This window comes from Kogia breviceps, chromosome 19 (genome assembly GCF_026419965.1).
Source record: "Kogia breviceps isolate mKogBre1 chromosome 19, mKogBre1 haplotype 1, whole genome shotgun sequence".
Taxonomy (NCBI): Eukaryota; Metazoa; Chordata; class Mammalia; order Artiodactyla; family Physeteridae; genus Kogia; species Kogia breviceps.
Genome location: NC_081328.1, coordinates 48,521,613 through 48,533,482, shown reverse-complemented (window position 1 = coordinate 48,533,482; position 11,870 = coordinate 48,521,613). Strand labels below are relative to the sequence as shown.

The 11,870-nt window shown below is 54.1% G+C and overlaps 1 protein-coding gene across 3 annotated transcripts in view; it reads right to left on the bottom strand.

The window, feature by feature from the left end:
• The window catches only part of LOC131746800 (soluble calcium-activated nucleotidase 1), a 33,819-nt gene extending 25,659 nt beyond the window's left edge, over positions 1 to 8,160 (bottom strand). The window contains exon 1 of one of the 3 annotated variants that reach the window (XM_059048498.2): positions 8,025 to 8,160. The gene's annotated coding sequence lies outside the window, so the exon portion shown is untranslated. Of the gene's footprint in view, positions 1 to 7,816 lie in introns of all 3 variants that reach the window. The other 2 variants (XM_067021608.1, XM_067021609.1) reach the window with 2 other exon arrangements.
• Between the last annotated feature and the right edge of the window lie 3,710 nt (positions 8,161 to 11,870).

Sequence of the window (11,870 nt, the reverse complement as noted above, 5' to 3'; positions counted from 1 at the left end):
TCCTCCCCCGCCAGGAAGAGAGGTGGTGATGGAGGATGGCCATAATTGCAGTTGCCCTGGTCAAAACTTTCATCGAAACCTTGGGATGTGGAACTTTCCACCTGAACATACTTTGACAGTAAGTTATGAACCACCACCACCTCGAAAAGCCTAGGCACAGCCCGGGCTCCCCTCCTCCGCAGCACCTGCTCCGCCAGCAGGCCCTAGCGACCCGGCCACCCGTCTCCTCCCCATCGGCTCCCATCTGCTCTCACGGCCCTCCTCACCGCAACCACACAGGCCGCCCTCCAGTCCCTGCTGCCCCTCCCCTCCCTGACAGCCACTGGTGCCCCGCAGCCAGCGACACCTGCTATTCTAGCCGGTCCCTCTGGCCACATCATTCCCTGCTTCGTGAGCAAACCCTCGCTACTTACACGACCCCTGCCAGCCCTCAACACTCCCCAGCGACTGGCCACGCCAGCCTCCCTTCCGTCCCGACGCCCCAGCCCTCGTCCCCCAGACAGGGCTTGCCGTCCTCCCGCCCTGGCTCCTGGCTCTTGGCTGTCTCGCTTTCACCTCCTCAGAAGGACTCCCCTGCCCACCCTGTGCCCGCCCATCCTCCACCCCACAGCATCCAGTGCTAAAGGAGTGAAAAATACACCCACTTCCTGAGCAGCCCCTCAGCCTCTTGCCCCTGAGCCCCACCTGAGTTACACGCAAGCCCATGGCCCTGGATCAGTCCCTGATGGTCGAGCTGCCCCCTGGTCACAGAGCTGCAGGTGCAGTGGACACAGCGTCTGCCAGTGAAGATGTGTCACCGTTGTGACGTGGCGTCCTCACTGCCCCAGGTCAACTCGCTCACCATTCCTGAGTCACTATCCTCACTGTCACCAGTGACCTTGTCCCCTCTCCTGCCCACTCGCTCCCAGCAGAGAATCTGGGGCCACCATCAGCAGCCAGGGGCCAGTGGAACCCGCCGGCCACCCAGCCCTGGTCCAGGCGGAGCGCCTCCTCCTCCTGCTCAGGCTCGGTTCAGCCACGCCTGCCCTTCTGGTCCCTTCTCACCACCTGCCCTTGCCCAAATCTCCTATCCGAGTCACCGTGCCATCTCCAGATTACACTCTCAGGTATACTGAAAGCGCCCAGTATGCTAGCGGATGAACGGTGAATCCACAAATCTATGAATGAATGGAGAGCCCGCCCCCACCCTGTGACACCTCTGTTCCTCCCCACCTCACCATACTGGAACAGCATTCACCCTCCCGTCCATGCCGGGGTCTGCCCCCTGCCCCCTGCCCCCGGAGATGGCCCACAGACAGGCCTGCTCCTGGGGCCCTGCCCCGAGATCCCAGCCCATTGGGTGTTTTGTTGCACCTCCTGCCGGCAGGCACGGGGATGTGAGTTGTGACCTGTCTGTGGTCCTCCTCCTGCCTGTCTCTTCTCAGCCCCCAAGGCTGGCTCCTTCCCTGCCACCCACCTCTTCTCCTGAATCCACCTGAATCTTCCCCCGGAATCCAGGCTAGGAGCCCAGCTGCCGAGCTTCCTGTGCCCAGAGCAGGTTCCCCTCAGGAATGTACTGCTGGCTGAGGGCACTCCCAGCCCTCAGGGGCCATCCTCAGTCAAAATCACTCGCTTCCTCACATCCAGGCAGGTGCCAGGTCCCCTCACCGGTCTGTACCCCAGCTCTGGATTCCCACCCCCACAGCCTCTGCCCTGGTCCTGTCTCACCTTGGCCTCCTGATGACCCAGACCGTCCGGGTCCAACCTGAGTTCTGCCACTTAACCGGCCGCATGATCTCAGACCAGTGCCCTGGCTTCTCTGGGCCTCCGTCTCTCCACGTGTGGACTGTGTATGTGACGTGCTGGTTTCCCAGCGCCACGGCCGCTGGCTCAGATGCTGTAGGCCTTGGCGCTGACTGCATGCCGCTGGCTGGCTGCTTTGTTCCTCACTTTACTAGCACCTTCGCCCACCTGCTGGGGGGGTGCGGCTTTGCAGGCAAAGCTGGCTAGGTGCCGGCCCATCCCTGTAAGCACCAGGCACGGCTGCAGAGTCAGTGACCTGGACAGCCTGCAAAGCTGCGAATATCCACGCCCCCCCCGCCCCCCAGGAACAGATCCCCAGGCCAGACCCTCCCCAATCCATCCTCCACACAACTGACAGAAAGATTTTCCTAAAAAGTGAACCTTTACTAGCCCCCAACGCCTTCCTGCTAAAGGACAAACTCCTCAGCCTGCAGGGAAAGCCTCATCGCCTCGTGTGCATTCCCCACGCACAGCATGTTGTCTGCAATCCCACGATCCATGTGCTGAACCCCTGCATGGGGTGCCTTCCCCACCCGGCCACACGGAACCACCTAGAAGTCCCTGGCTGTCCCATGAGAGTCATGCCTCCGCTGTCCCTTCCCCCTCCTGCCCTGCATCCATGGTGAAGTGCCCTTCCCCCACCAGTAAGCGTCCCTCCTGCGGGGGGGCTGATACTGGTCCCAGAGGCACCCAGGTTGAATCCCAGAACCTGTGACTGTCCCCTTCTACGGCAACAGAGACTCTGTAGATGACAGCAAGTCAAGGACCTTGCGATGGGGAGATTATCCAGGTGGGCCACAAATGCGATGTGTCCTCACAGAAGGGAGACAGAGGGAGATTCGATGGCTAAGAAGAGGACCACAGCCAAGAAATGCGGGGGACCCCCAGAAGCTGGAAAGAGGAGAGGACGGACTGCCCCCTGGCGCCTTCAGTGGGAGCGTGGCCTTGCCCACACCATGATTTCAGCCCAGTGAAATGACATTCAAACGGACCTCTGGCCTCCAGAAGTGCGAGGGCACGTGTTCTTTTCAGCCAACAAGTTTGTGGTGATCTGTCAGGGCAGCGCTAGAAACTGCCTACCGCGCCTCTGCGTGAGGCCTCTCTCTGGGCGGGGGCTCTGCCATCTGCCTGGCTGCGATCCGGGTCCACAGCCTCCCCGCTTGGCTCTGAGCCCAGGAGCGAAGGGGCTCTGCTCAGTCAGGTTGGCTCCCAAGACCTAAGGACACCTGGGGTTCGATCACCTTTTGTTAAATAAACAATCAGTCAACTGCTCTCAGTGACAGGAGAACTCAGGCTGCCTTCCAGAAAATCCCTTTAGCTTCACCACTGGATCAAAGCCCAACCTTGGTCTCCATCTCTCCTTTAGGATCCCAAGGAATTACTTTTATTTTGTAGAAAAGAAAGTTTACAGTCACATGCGTTTTCACGCCATGCCACGGTCTGCCGGTTTATCACCTAAAACTGATGGTGAGCTGCCTGTAGTGTCTTGTTGCTGGAGGTCTGGTGCCAAGCGAGACCTTGCATTTTCATTAAAAAACCAATCCAAACCAAACCAAACCAAACCAAACCAAACCACGAGAACCAAGAGAAACGAGCCAGCGCAGGTGAGAGGTGAAATGGACAAAGCCGTTCCCAGTAGGGCCCGGATGACGCTTCTCCCCCTGCCCACGCGCCTCCAAACACTAAGCCGTTTAAGCGTCTGCTTTAGTGTAACAAGGGGTTTGTCAGTCCCACCACGTGCAGCAGAGTGGGCTGATTTTGTATAACCCGGGAAACTGGAGCCAAGTTGCTGCGGTAAAAAGTCACAGGCTCTTTGAGAAGCCAGGCTCGCCTGTTCAGGGGGCCTGCAGCCAAGTCCTCTCCTGCTCAGAAACCCCAGGGGACTGCGCCCCTGCTGGCTTCCTTCTCCCTCGCCAGCCCCACTGCAACACCCACAGAGAGAAGTCGCTGGTTGCCAAGGGGCAACAACCATCCAGGAGGCTCGAGTCCTAATTTCCGTCCCGGTCCCCTCTCTTTAGGGTGGGTATCAAGAACAGCTCACTGACACTCATGCTTTTCCGGTTTCTGTCGAACCTAAACTTCCTTAGAAAACAGACCTGAAACAGCTAGGTGTGGCATTGGGGTCTGTCCACTTGCCAGTGGGTTCCCAGGCCCAAGGAAGGCGGTACGACCTCTTCCTGCATGTCTGTCCAGGGTGACGCCACCTCCCCACCCCAGAAGCAGGAGCCCCTCTGAGGTCTGGTTACAGTTAAGAACGAGGATGGATTCCGACACCCCTACCTCCACGGGCCATCCTGGGGCCTCTCGCCACTGGACTTAGCAGGGCTTAGACAAAAGCGGGTGGCAACTCTGGACACAGCTGAGGGCCTCTTTCTGTAGCTTCCTTTAGGAACTGGGGTGTGACAGGTGGCAGGGCAAACAGGTTAACGACAGCTGCCAGGGCAAAACTCCTCCCCTTCAGGATCTAGGGAGGCAGGAAGAGACAGGAGGCCCCTCCCAGCTCCCTGTCGCCCAAAGTGGCGGCCACTCTCCTCCCAGCCTCTCACTCTTGCAGAGCAGCTGCCTTCCCTTCCCTGCCTCGGTCTCTGATCTGAACGGTCCCGGAGAGCGCAGCGGCATCCAGACAGCAGACGGGCCTCACTGCCCAAGGGCACTTCCTGGTTAGAAAGTCAAGAGCTAATCCTGTCCACATCACTGACTCTTCAGGGCTGCAAAGACAGAGGCCAAGGGCTTCAAAGCCGCAGAGAGACAGCATCTCAAAGGATGTGGATGATGTGTCTCAGCTCCTTGAGAACGTGACCTGATTCATGGCATTCTTCTGTTTTGGACTCGCCAAGGCTTACTATTTTGTACTTGAAAAGTCCATTTCAAATTTGGACAGGGTGGGCAGCAGAAGGGAACCAGGGAGGAAGGAAAAGGTCCCAGTGGTCCAGTATGTCCTTTAGGGACTCCTGAGGTCAGGGCTGACTCTGGGTGCTACCTAACTCTGCATCTCCCCTGACTCCTCTTTCTCTGCAAAGAGGCATTCACAACCGCTTACTGAATCCATTTAAATACACTTAGTTTTCAGCCCTCTGTCTTGTTTTCAAGTCACTAGCCAAGAGGAGTGAATTTGTTTTCTGTTGCTGCTGTAACAAATCACCGCAGACTCGGCAGCTTAGACACCACATTTACAGTCTTGCGGGACAGAAGTCTGACGTGGGTCTCACTAAAATCAAGGGCTGTGTCCCCTCCTGAGGGGCTGGTGGAGAATCTGCTTCCTGGCCTTTTCCAGCTTCTCATGGCCGTCCACATTTCACAGCCCCCTCCTCTACCTTCAAAGCCAGCAATATTGCATCTCTCTAGCCTTCCTGCCATCATTTCCCTCTGAAGTTCTCCAGTCTCCTTCTTCGACTTTTAAAGACCCTATGATTACACTGGGACCACCTGAATAATCCAGGATGATTTCCCTATTTAAATGTTGCCCGTTAACCAGCTTAATTCTATCTGCTACCTTAATCTCCCTTCATCACGTGATATATTTGTAGATTCTGGGGGGTCAGGATGTGGACACCTTGGGGGGGCATTATTCTGCCAACCACAAGGAGGGAGACAGGGAAAGAACCTGCAGCTTTTCCCAAGGGGCAGGGCCATTCACACACGGCTCTGTCTCTGGGGCAGGCGGCACAGTGTCAGGATCTTCCACAGTTTGCAGTTATCCCATCACAGTAGGGCTGCATGAGCTTCAGTTGTGTCATTAATGTTATACTTGGAGGATTTTTAGCAAACAGTTATCTTCCCAGTTGGAAGTGAGGTCCCAAACAAAACCACACATCATTGGGGTTGCTTCCCAGAGAGCCCACAAATATGGGGACACAATCACCCCACGATCGACCTGAATCAGGGCTTGCTCCCACAGTGGAGGTGCACTTGCAAGAACCCATCTTCTCCCCCACTTTTCTCAGTGGCCAGCATCACTGGGACTCATTCAGCCCTTGCGACCCCGTGGAGCCCTTCTGGGTGGGCTCCAACCTCACCCTCACTCTCACACCGCCAGTAACCGTCCGCACACTGCCGTCTGGAGCCCTACTCCGGCCTCATTCCCCACGACCCATTCTGCTGGCTGAGCACGAATGGAAGTAGGGCTCTGCTTCAGAACCTGGAGCTGTGAGTCCCACTTAATGACTTGACTTACTACAGAGAAACAAGTAGGGTTCAAAAAAAAAACAAGTGTAGAAAAAGAGAAAACCGACCGAACATCTTCCCAAACAGATTTCTCTATTATCAGGATTATTTTTTCCTAATTGATCACCTTGGTCTAATGAAAAGGGAAATCAACATAAAAGGCCTTAAAGATCAATATGAAAGTTTTAGATTCCCCGAATGTTGGCCTTTAATAAGATCTTTCCAGGAATCTCCACAGTCCAGAGTGTTACTGGAGGGAAAAGAACAATCACTGTCTTTTTTTTTTTTTCTTTTCAGTGTCCTAGGTACCATTCCACAAACATCTGAACAATAGAGAAATGACTTCCTTATCATAGTGCAGAGCCATTTCAGGACTCTGGACCACATTCCCAGAGCTGAGATACTCTTGTTTTTGACGGAGAAAACACTAGGGCATTTATCCACCTACCCCCCCCACCCCCCCACCAACAGCTGCCGTGAGGATGTCCACATTGCTGCCGGGGAAGTCCCGAGACTCGGATGAAAGGGGCTGTGTCTGCGGCAGCCTGCAAGTGCTCACCTCCAAGGCCACATTCAGGGAGTGGGGTGGACACAGCCGCTCCTCCTGCACCCTGGGTCCCTCCTCCCTGCCTCTGTGGCTCGGGAATGCCTGGCACATGCACAGGGTGCCGTCAGACTGGCATGTAAAAAATCCCTCAAGTACCAACGGCTTAAAGTCTATGATGCTGCTGTGGGCTATGAAAAAGAGGTGTGAACTACATTTGGTGAACATCTTTAGGGGGAAGATAGGAGGCTTCAGCTAACAGAAGGTCTCAAACGATCAGATCACATGGTGGCACAAAGTATACTTGCATGCACGGGATTTCCTCCACCACCCGGTGACGTCACAGTGCCTTCTGTGAGCAGGTGAGAAATTTGGATGAGAAAGAGTGAGAAGACAGAGAATCCTGTCCCCAGACCACTGCAGTGGCCTCGTGACAGCTCCTGAACAAATCTACACTTCCCCTGAGTCCTCTCCCACAGACACTCTCAGGACGCAGCCCCTACCAAGTGCAGAGGGAGGAGCTGGTCCGTCAGTGTGCTTCTCAGGCCGAATAGAGGGCTCATTGAGGCCGGCAGGGAGGGGCCCTCCAGGGAGGCTGCTGGTTGCTCTGGGAGGTGCCCCACCATGCCCACAGGCTCAGGCTGGGCTGTTCCACTCAGAGGCCTGTGGGGTGGGGCTGGAGGAGCGCCCACAGCCTAATCCAGGAAGATCTTTCTCAATCAAGCTCCTCAAAGGGAGAGGAGGGAGAGGCTGCAGTGACCCACCCCCCTACCCCCCGCCCCCCCAGCTCCTGAAGGACTGCAGCACTGGCTTCCTTTTCACAGACCCTCTGTGACCCCACGCTTTTGTCAAGTTTTGCTCCTTACACTGAAGAGCCAGCAAGATTCAGTCGACACCAGGAGACGCGCGCCCCCAAACCTACAATCTGTTGAGAACGTGGTAGGAAAAGATGTCAAGCACATACCCCGAGACAAGCAGGCAAAATGGAGCAAGAATGCTAAGGGACACTGGTCTTCTGGGGGCCACTCAGGTGCCTGGGAAAAGACGTGCCCGGCAGACAGAAAGGTGAGTGCAGGTGTAGGTGCCGGCCAAGCCTAGGGACATGAGGGCAAGGGAAAGGCACCAAGCGACGAGGATGGGCAAGAGGTGCCTGTCTCAGGGATGGTGCCCATCCAGGCCAGATGGAGGCTGGGAGGAGGGGACAGGGGAGCGAGCAGGAGTCCCCCAGGTCAGAAGGGGTTGGAGTGCTGCCGCCAGACGGGGTAGGTATCTCATTAAGTCAGAGGGGGGAGGTGTCCCGCAAGTCAGAGGAAGTAAGAGTCTTACAAGTCAGCGGGAGGAGGTGTCCGCCACCAGTCGGGAGAAGAGAACAGTCTCTCAGAGTCAGAGGGAGGCGTCCCACCCCACTCAGCGAGTCAGGGGGCAGGGGCCCCGCTCAGTCAGATGCGGAGGGAGCCTGCGGGGCCGGGGTCGGAACGCGGCGGGGTCGGAGGCGGCGGCGGGAGGCGGCGGCCGCGGGGAGGCCGTCACTCACCCGGTGCGGGCTGGCTCCGGGGCCCGCGGGCGGCGGGGCCTCGCTGCCGTCAGTGCCGGGACCTAGCGAGCGGCCGACTTCCGCCCGGCGTGCTCGCCCCGCCTCCGGGCAACACGCTCCCGGCAGCCTCTGCTCTGCGGCTGCGCGCCGGACGCCGAGCCAACTCTGCTGGGAGTTGTAGTTTTCGTTGCTCAGCGAGCGGGTCCGAGAGGAGGAGCCGCCGGCCAGGGGATAGACCGGAGGGAGGGGCGCTGGAGTCTGCGCTGCCCACCCGCAGGCCATCTCCGCCGTGTTATTCCGGAACGTTGGCCAAGGCAAAATGGGAAGGGGATGGGATGAAGGCTATGAGGAAGGGGTTATCATTCCTCGAGCTGAGATTACAGGACCCCTCGCCTGGAGGCAGAGAAGCGTGGGCCCCTTTCTGCCACCCTCATTCTCAGAGAGCCCCTCTCCTTGGCTCTTCTAATCGGCCACATCGGAATGTTGATACGTTTCCAAAGCAAAGATCAGATCTACAGGCTGTACTGTCCTGGGAGGTGGAGGGCCCTGGGGATGGGGTGGAGGTTTCGCTGCCACTGGTTGGCGATCAACGAATCCTCTTCCAAATCAGGGTCTCTGATTCATCTCGTTTTGCCAGTCTCCTCCCCAGCCCCGAACTGTTTTAATGGAAGTGTTAAAAGGTATCCTGGCCCTTCACCCCGCAAGTCTGCAATGTGCCTATTTCAGGAATCCTGAAAAAACCTGGTAGCAGTGGCGCGTCCCCCAAGAGCTTGGCTAGGAGGATGCCTCAGTGCTCTGCAGGTCTGCACCTGATTCAGCCTTTCTGTGCCTGCAAACAACCTCGTGTCTCCCGAGAACTTACAGATGCACAAGGGAAAAATTCAAATTATATAAATGGTGCACAGTGAAAAATAACCCCCGGTCCCGTTCTGCATTCCCTGCCCAGAGGCGATCACTATTACTAGTTTCTTGTGGTTATTCCTAGAGATATTTTATGACACACAAACTAATCATAAACATATATTAAATTACCAAAAAAAAAAAAAAAAGGAAATGTGCTGAACATGGTTCTGCATTTTTTTTTTGGGGGGGGAACCTTCTTGAATTCATTTGTTCCATATACCATATATACTGTTATTATTGTAAATTCTTCAAATCTTTTATTTATTAAGATATCTAAAACTATATATGCCTCCCAGCTTAAGAAATAAAACCTTAGCCCTGTTATCCTGAAAGCTCTTTTGGTACTCCTCCCTTTTCCCGATTCCCTCCCACCCCAAGAGGTAACCACAATCTTGAATGTTGTGTTAATAATCATTCTCCTGCTTTATTTTATAATTAGCAAATAGGTATGTATCCCTAAACAACATATATACCTATTATAACTTTTACAACAATGAAATAATACTCTATGCAGTGGATGAAAGATCAGGTCGCTCCAGAGATATTATCAGGTGTATTAATTTTGCCCACTGATGGCATTAAATGTCTTTTCATTGCCTGGTTACTGAGAGTTTGTGTTTCTTTCTTATATTTTGTGGTCGTTTCTATTTCTTCTTCTGGAGATGCCCCAATATCTCTGTGCTCTTTTTAGGAAATAACCCATCTTCCCCCATTGATATGTATGCAATGCCAGTTTTGTCGTAGATCAAGTTTCCATATACACATGGGTCTGTCTGGGGGCTTTCTGTTGTACTGGTGTAATTTCTCATAGTAGCTCCAATATCACTGTCCTCATCATTACCTCTTTATACTAAGCCTTCATATGTTGCAGGACAATTCCCCACTCCCTCACACTACATCCCACTCACCCCAGCCTTTTAGGATATTGAATGGGATTGCTTTGAATCTGTAGATTAATTGGGAGAGAAGTGAGATTTTTATGGTGATGAGTCTTCTACCCACGAGCATGGTTTGCCTTTCCATTTACCGAGGTCTTCTTTAATGTCTTTCAGTAAGGTTTGTAATTTTTCACTTCACATTAATGCTTGTTCCACATCATTATATAGAGAGCTGCTTCTTTCTCTAGAGAGCCGCGTGGTATTGCACCGTGTGGATGTCCTGTAATTTCTTTTACCAGGCCCCTAATGATGTCCTTTTAGGCTATCTATGATCTTTCTACATTACAGTGATGCCTCCGGGCATATCCCAGGACTTACTTATTTGAGCACAATTATATCTGTAGGATAAATTCCTAGAAGAAAAATGATCAGATCAAAGGGGCCTCGCATCCGCTGGTGAATAGACACTGCCTTCCTGGGAGGCTGTGGCATGGAATTGCCTTCCGCCCAGCCAGTCTACAATGATGTACAACCAGGTTTACCTTCTCATTTTCATTGTCCTTGTCTTCCTTACGTCCTAGGAGACTTCACCGTGACCTTCTCCTGGAAATTCTTTCCTCCTTTTGTTTCTGTGGCTCTGCATAAAAAACTAAAAGTTCTTCACTTTAATTGTTCATTCATGTGTCTACTTACTCATTCACTCATTCATTTCAGAGTGAAATGCCTAGAATTGTGCAGTCCACCAGGGGGCCCTCCTATTTTGTACATCAAGTAAAGTAGTATTACCTAACCGGTCTGTCTAGGACTATCTCTGTGTAACTGAAAGTGCTGGCAAGGAATTCCCAAAATAGGGGAGTAAATGTTGAGAGATGGAGAAACCGAGGCATGGGGCATTTAATGGCTGGATTAGAGTTGGAAAGCATATAAAGGGCAAAAGTAAGATGGTGAGTGTATTTTCCTATCCCCAACCTCCCATCTTGGCATGGAGTCCAGAGGGCAGTCCTCCTTATAGTGAGAGTGTCTTCTCCAGGTGTGAGGACCACAGCAGATTAACTTGTTCCATCCTTGCAGCTTCCAGTCTGATTCCCACCTGCCCCCCAACCCTTCCAGAACACCAGCGGCGCCATCCAGGAGCAATGAGGGTGGGCCAGCAGCCAGGGAGGCTGGGTGTGGCTGCCAAGTTTCCATCTCAGCTCCTTTCCCAACTCTCCACGGAGGCTCTCCCACCCCCATCCCTTGGCAGTGGGATGCCACCATCCGAGCCTGCCTCTTGCTACCCTTTGGAAGGGATTTCAAAAGTTTGCAATGCCAGTCTCTGCCCTTGAGAGTGGGATGGCTGGGCAGCCTGACCCAAAATAGCTGGGAGAGGCAGAATGTTAGGGCCTCAGGGAGAAAAATCACAGCGCTGCTAATGACAGGCTGTGCTTATCTGGAACCGAGCGCCTTGCCAAAGTTAACCGAGGTCACGTAGTTTTTTCCGAGGATGAGAAAACAAGCAGGGTGAGTACAGTGGCATGCCCAGGGAGAGAGAAGGAACTGCCAAACCAGGGAGTGCACAGAATGTGCTGCATCTGGGCGGGGATTCCAGGGAATGTGCGCCCCTCCCAGCACCGTGAGCCGCTGGGTTTTACATCCCATGAGCGGCCCTTGTCTGAGAAGGTGGAGCCACTTGGGAATGAACGTTCAGGAAGACGTTAGGAGTTTGGCTCCGACATCCTTGTGCAGGAGGTGTGGGCTCCTAGGGAATTCCAGGATGGGTGTGGCCTACGGCTCTTCTGGGAGCTTAAGAGACCTCTTTGGGGTGGGAGGGCTCATCACTCTGTTTGGCCTTGGCCTCTGACCCATCACAGGGCTGATGAAATCTCCCCCAGTCACTGCTGCTGGCTTTGGGTTCTAATTCGTTAATTTTGGTTTTTCACCATGACTCGTCCTAGAGCTGGCCCAGACTGTCTGACGGGAAGATATTTGCTGAACTGAGAACATTCCGCTGGGGGGCGGGGGGCTTTGGCCACGTTGGAGAGAATCAAGCATTGCCAAATCTTTCCTACTTACCACTTTAAAGCAG